A 7,564-nucleotide genomic window follows, 5' to 3' on the forward strand; every position below is an offset into this window, starting at 1 on the left:
TGGAACAGACCTTTACACCTGTCAGCCATGCAGCAGTTAAGGAAAAAGTTAATGGGCATGGTAAATGAGTAATAATTACATTGCACGTTCAGCTTTTAAAAAAAACTATTCCCACTAAATAAATGATTATTACTGCTTTATCTCACATAAACCAATATTCTGTAAAAAATGACCGTTCAAGTAATGACAAAAAATAAATCAAGTAAATAAATACTGCCACGTCAGCATCAGAACTTGATTATTATTAGAATTTAAAAGTCATCAGAATATGGCTCCTTAACTCGAAAAGTGAATGTTTATTTTTGTAATTCTTCACATAAATACTGATATTGTTTCATCATAACTTAATCATCAGAACTTCCATCAGAACTTGTCCTCAGAATTTATGCAACTGACACTTGAACTGTTCATCTGAAACAATATTTATCACCATAGTAATTTTCATCATTCATATGGAGTGTATATGTGTGCAATAAGCTAAATATCAGACAAAGAGTAAAGTCCGATTCACTTCAGTACATCTTAGAAATAAGGCATAACTAAGAACTTTGCTCAAAATCTGTCATTATTCTGAAGTCTACTATAGAATGAGTTCATGCATGAGTCTACCTCAACTATTTTGTGCTCATTTTATGCATCTTTTGAAATTCCTTTTTATAGTGGCTTCTCAGTGTAAGTGAGTCACGACTGCTTATCAGAATTTATGCTGTTATCAGAGTATTTCTCCAGTAATCAAAGAATGTGAAAAGTCACCAAGAAAATTTTATTTTGCTTTTCTAATGCATATTACTTAATACCAGCAATGCACTTGGGTCTTCCCTTCAACATTTTTACTCTAGATCTCAAAGGAGTACCTGATTTTTATTTCTTTTCTTTCTTTTTCTTTTGATAAGTGAGGCTTATCAGCACTTAGTACATCCATCAGATTTACTAACATCAGAACTTAACAGATAAGAAGCACTATTCTATTTTTTGATTTAGTAATAAGATACACAAAGTAAACTTTAATCAAGATCAATATCATAATTTTCTTGTGTTAATAGATTTCCACATAAACAATTACTTCAAACATGGGATCTTTAGTATATTAAAGACTACTAGGTCAGCATCTAGCACAGTTATCCTCATTGGATTGAATAGTCACAGAAACATTCATATCACTATCAGAGTTTAGAAATTAACATCAGACAACAATCAGCACTTAAAAAATTTTAATTTTAAGCACAGAATACACAAAGATAGTAATATCTGTAAATACTGATCATAAAGTCTGATGTATCAGAACATAAACTAAGCAGATTTAGAGTAAGAACCTGAAACCATTCCAAGTTCATTTACCAATCTTGTAAAAGTAGCTTCACACAGTGGTTTTATGAAGATATCTGCTAGTTGTTGATCTGTTGGAACAATATGCAATTCCACTGTACCTTCATCCACATGTTCCCTTATGAAGTGGTACCTTATGCTGATGTGCTTTGTCTTTGAGTGTTGAACTGGATTACCTGTCATGGTAATAGCACTTTGATTATCACAGTAAATAGGGATTTTGGAATATGTTAACCCATAATCCAGTAACTGATTCTTCATCCAAAGAATCTAAGCACAACAGCTTCCTGCAGCAATATATTCTGCTTCTGCAGTTGATGTGGAAATTGACTTTTGTTTCTTGCTAAACCAAGAGACCAATCTGCCTCCAAGAAATTGGCAGCTCCCACTTGTGCTTTTCCTGTCAATTTTGCATCCTGCAAAATCTGCATCTGAGTAACCTATTAGCTTAAAGTCTGATTTCCTAGGATACCACAATCCTAGATTAGCTGTACCATTAAGGTACTTGAAAATTCTTTTTACAGCTGTTAAGTGAGGTTCTCTTGGATCTGCTTGAAATCTTGCACAAAGATAGGTAGCATACATGATATCAGGTCTACTTGCAGTTAGATAGAGTAGTGAGCCAATCATACCCCTGTAATCAGTAATATCTACTGATATACCAGTATCCTTATCCAATTTTGTTGTAGTTGCTATAGGAGTGGATGCACTTGAACAGTCTTGCATTCCAAATTTCTTCAATAAATTTCTGGTGTACTTAGATTGACAAATAAAAGTTCCTTCTTCATTCTGCTTGACTTGAAGGCCCGGAAAATAGCTAAGTTCTTCCATTATACTCATTTGATATCTTGACTGCATTAGTTTGGCAAACCTTTTACAAAGTCTGTCATTTGTAGAACCAAAAATGATATCATCAACATATATCTGCACCAAAATTAAGTCCTTTCCATGGTTGAGATAAAATAATGTTTTGTCAATAGTCCCTCTGTTAAATCCACTTTCTAGAAGAAACTGAGCTAATGTCTTATACCATGCTCTTGGAGCTTGCTTAAGGCCATAAAGTGTTTTATCAAGTCTGTAGACATGATGAGGAAATTTTGAATCTACAAAACCTGGAGGTTGTTCAACATATACTTCTTCTTCCAATTCTCCATTAAGAAAAGCACTTTTTACATCCATTTGAAAGACTGTAAACTTTTTGTGAGCAGCATAAGCCAAAAATATACTTATAGCTTCCAATCTAGCAACTGGTCAAATGTTTCATCATAATCAATTCCCTCATGTTGAGAGTATCCTTTTGCAACCAGCCTTGTTTTATTCCTTGTAATTATGCCATCACTATCAGTTTTGTTTCTGAACACCCATTTTGTACCAACAACTGATCTGTTCTTTGGTCTTGGCACTAGGGTCCAGACTTTATTTCTTTTAAATTCATTTAACTCTTCCTGCATTGCTTGCACCCAATCAGCATCTTGAAGAGCTTCTTCCACTTTCTTTGGTTCAGTCTAAGAAAGAAAAGAATGATAGAGACATTCATTTGATATTGTTGTTATAGTTCTAATACCTGCTTCAGGATCTCCAATAATCAAGTCAGGTGTATGTGCTTTAGTCCACTTCCTTGCAGATAGAAGGTTATCTCTAGAACTAGATGCTCCCCCATTATCCATGCGGTCTCCATCAACATTTTCTGATGCTTCCCCTGAAATTATGCTCTCTGAGTTGGATTCTTCAGAATTTGAATTTCCAGAATTATCAGAATTTGGCCCATCAGAACTTGATGAATCAGAATTTAAGTTTCCAGAATTATCAGAACTTGGCCCATCAGAACTTGATGAGTCAGAACTTGAAGAGCCTGCTCTAGGTTCTGATGCTTCTTGAGATGTGGTTATATCTTCAATATGCTCCCTCTACACAGGTGATAAGTGGCATTTTATACCACTTAGAACGTCTTAAAATGGCTTAAATTGGTGTCTTGAAATTAAGTATTTTGTGTATTTGATGCATTTTTCTAGTGTTTATGTATTTCAGGGTATTAGTTGCATTTCGGAGGAGGAATCATCAAGAATAAGCCTTGGCATGTGTTCACCATTGCGAGAGGAAAAGAACGGGCAGATTACGGCGAAGAAACGGAGCAAACCTGGAATTTTTCCAGTAGGGTCCTGCGCGCCCGCGCAGCAATGCTGAGCAGCCGCGCAGCAGCCTTGCGCACCCGCACAGAAATGCTGAGCGGCCGCGCAGGGTCGGGGAAAAAGCTGAATTATTTTAGACTTCTACTTCTGTTTGGCTTCCAACTTCTATGTAATCTGAGTTTTATGGGACTATTATATAAGTAGATTTGAGACGTTTTCATAGAGAATATGAAGGAGATTATGTTTTAGATTGTGTTTTGCGCAAGAAGCGAAGGAGATAAGGAAGAAGACCGATTTAGCACACTGCAGCGAAGAGGAAGCATATTTTCTTGTGATTCTTGTTTCGTTGTAACGTTGGATGCTAGTTTTCTTGCTTTGACTTATTTACTCTTGTGACGTACTCTGTTTTAATATAATTAGTTTAGTTATTATTTTTTTGTGTTGTTTATCATGATTTCATATGAACCCATGATGGCGATAAGTTCTATTATGGGCTAATCGTGATCATGGGGTTGCAACGGATTTATTATGGAATTCTTTAGTTAATTGTTTAATACTTTAGTGTGTGATGATTGCATGATATCTAGTATTGGTTGTGCGTATTCGTCTTATGTGCGTCGCGAACATATAAGATAGGGTGTTAATCTCTTGTGAAGCGACAGTGGATCTTGAAATTTAGAACTTGCCATGCTAGCATAGGTTCATGTACGTTGTGCATGATTAGTGGGTAACTCTAACAGTTTTATTTGCCCTATGTAATCAAAAGGGATAACTTGTGCTTAAATCGTTGTGTTGTCAATTTCTGTAGACATATAGGAACTCAACATAATTGATGACTATTCAACTTCTATCTTAATTGTGGATGTTTGGTAGAATGGTATTAGTACAATGAAAGTTGGCTTTTATCAGTTTCGTGTTATTCGATTAATGTCATCACTGTCACATGCTAAAGGTAATAACAATGGCTATAGAAGGAAGTAATAATGAAGTTGTGATCTCATGAGTGTTTTATTATTGATAAATTGAAGTGTTAGTTAAGTGGTTAATTAAGTAGTTAATTATAGTTAATATTTAATCAACAATTTTAAGTGTTATTATCTTAATATTGAGAAGTAATCATACATTGGTGAGTGAGTTAATTAGACAATAACTTAGTCTGAGTCTCTGAGGGAACGAACTAGAAAGTATTCTATATTACTTGCGAACGCGTATACTTGCGTGAATATTAGTGCGTGTTTTCGCCCTAACAAGTTTTTGGCGCCGCTGCCGGGGACTCGGCGTATTTGTTTAGTTTATGTACTTATCATCATTGGTCATTAGGACTCAGTGATTAGGACGTAGTAGTTAATTACTCTTTTCGGTTGTGTTTCAGGTACTTTAGCAAGCGTTTATGCAAACTCGTTCTCGTGCTCGCAAGAGGACCTTAGATACAGCTGAGGAGAAAGACGAAGTTCTTGATACTCCGGAGAAGTTAGATTTTGAGGATTCGGATTCAGGAACTGAGCAGAAAGAACCAGTAAACATGGGAGATCGTATTGTTCAAGCTGATCCAGCTCTTATGGATTTTTCTCGGCCTAAAATTGATGACATTCAGTCAAGCATCCTTCATCCGGCTATTCAAGTTAACACCTTTGAAATCAAGCCGAGCACTATTCAGATGGTGCAGAATTCTGTTTCTTTTGGAGGAGCGGCAACTGAAGACCCCAACATGCACATAAGGAATTTTGTCGAGATCTGCAGCACTTTTAAGTATAATGGCGTGACTGATGAGGCTATCAAGTTGAGGCTTTTCCCATTCTCACTGAGGGATAAGGCTAAAGACTGGTTACATTCTGAACCAGCTGGGTCCATCACTACGTGGCAAGATCTTGCGCAAAAGTTTCTGGTGAAGTTTTATCCAATGGCAAAGACTGCTGCTATGAGGAGTGCTCTTACTCAGTTTGCGCAGCAACCTACAGAATCTATGTGCGAGGCTTGAGAACGCTACAAGGAAATGTTGAGAAAATGTCCACATCATGGAATGCCGGATTGGATGGTAATCACTGGTTTTTATAATGGTTTGGGGGCCCAATCTCGGCCCATGCTCGATGCAGCAGCTGGAGGCGCCTTATGGGCTAAAATCTATACTGAGGCGTATAATCTTATCGAGACGATGGCTGTAAACGAGCATCAAAACCCAACTCAGAGGATGATGTCAGGCAAGGTAGCAGGTATTCTGGAAGTTGATGCAGCCACCGCTATTGCAGCCCAGCTCCAAGCGCTATCAATGAAGGTTGATTCTTTGGCTACGTATGGAGTTAATTAAATAGCTATGGTTTGTGAGCTTTGTGCAGGTTCTCATGCTACGGATCAGTGTTCTCTTGTCAATGAATCTGTTCAGTATGTGAATAATTATCAGCGACAACAACAGCCTGTGCCAGCGACCTATCATCATAACAACAGAAATCATCCAAATTTCAGCTGGGGGAATAATCAGAATGCTATTCAGCCAACATATCAGCAAGGAGTAAGTAAACAGTTTAACCCACCTGGATTCCAGCAACCACAGCAGTATGCTACAAGGCAATCATATCCTCAACAGGGAAGTGCAGCTGCACCTACTAGTGCTGATTTTGAGGAACTTAAGCTGTTGTGCAAGAGTCAGGCAGTTTCTATCAAGACCTTGGAAAATCAAATCGGTCAATTAGCCAATGCAGTGCTCAATCGTCAACCTGGCACTCTTCCCAGTGACACGGAAGTACCAGGCAGGAAGGAAGCTAAAGAGCAAGTCAAGGCTATTACCTTAAGGTCTGGAAAAGTAGCTGATGCTGAAAAGGCAAAAGAAGTCGAAGCTGAAGTTAGAGATGAAGAATCTAAGCAAAAGGAGAAAGTGGCGGAACCAAAGAAGACAACTGTTGAACACACTCTGCCTGAGGCTAATACAGGGGAGAAACAGCTCTATCCTCCACCACCTTTTCCTAAGAGATTGCAGCAACAAAAGCTGGATAGACAGTTCGGGAAGTTTCTGGAGGTGTTCAAGAAACTTCACATCAATATACCTTTCGATGAGGCGCTGGAACAAATGCCTAGTTATGCGAAGTTTATGAAGACTATTCTTTCAAGGAAGGTGAAACTGGATGACCTTGAAACCGTTGCTCTCACGAAAGAATGCAGCACTGTTCTGCAGCAAAAGTTACCACCAAAACTAAAAGATCCAGGAAGCTTCACCATTCCTTGCACCATTGGCAATCTAACTTTTGACAAGTGCCTTTGTGATTTAGGAGCAAGCATTAATCTGATGCCGTTGTCGATCTTTAAAAAGCTGGATCTGCCTGATCCAAAACCCACATACATGTCGCTACAATTGGCTGACTGTTCCATTACTTACCCAAGGGGCATAGTTGAGGATGTGCTCGTCAAGGTGGATAAGCTCTTCTTTCCTGCAGATTTTGTTATTCTGGATTTTGAGGAAGATAAGAAGATTCCCATAATCTTGGGGAGGCCTTTCTTGGCTACTGGCCGTACCTTGATAGATGTGCAAAAAGGGGAACTTACTATGCGGGTCCAAGATCAAGATGTGACCTTCAACGTATTCAAGGCAATGAAATTCCCTACAGAAGATGAGGAGTGCTTAAAAGTGGATGTGATTGATTCTGCGGTTACTTCGGAACTCGATCACATACTAATGTCTGATGCATTGGAAAAGGCCTTAGTGGGGGATTTTGACAGCGATGATGAAGATAGCAATGAGCAATTACAATATCTGAACGCTTCTCCATGGAAGCGAAAGCTCGACATACCATTTGAATCTCTTGGTACTTCTGACCTTAAGAATGCTGAAGGGAAGCTCAAACCATCAATAGAGGAAGCACCTACCTTGGAGCTCAAACCATTACCTGAACACTTGAGGTATGCTTTTTTAGGTGATTCATCTACGTTACCTGTTATTATTTCAGCTGACCTTTCAGGTAGTGAGGAAGATAAGCTCTTAAGGATTTTGAGAGAATTCAAATCGACTATAGGATGGACCATAGCAGACATCAAGGGGATAAGTCCTTCATATTGTATGCATAAAATTCTGTTAGAGGAAGGTAGTAAGCCAACTGTGGAACAGCAGCGAAGACTGAACC

The 7,564-nt window shown here is 38.2% G+C and overlaps 1 non-coding gene across 1 annotated transcript; it reads right to left on the reverse strand.

Annotated features, from left to right (window-relative positions):
- Positions 1-5,370: 5,370 nt before the first annotated feature.
- On the reverse strand, positions 5,371-5,477 carry LOC141681722 (small nucleolar RNA R71). The gene has a single exon (XR_012559148.1). It is a non-coding gene; the product is annotated as a small nucleolar RNA R71 (small nucleolar RNA).
- Positions 5,478-7,564: the final 2,087 nt, after the last annotated feature.

This window comes from Apium graveolens, chromosome 8, assembly GCF_009905375.1.
Source record: "Apium graveolens cultivar Ventura chromosome 8, ASM990537v1, whole genome shotgun sequence".
Classification (NCBI taxonomy): Eukaryota; Viridiplantae; Streptophyta; class Magnoliopsida; order Apiales; family Apiaceae; genus Apium; species Apium graveolens.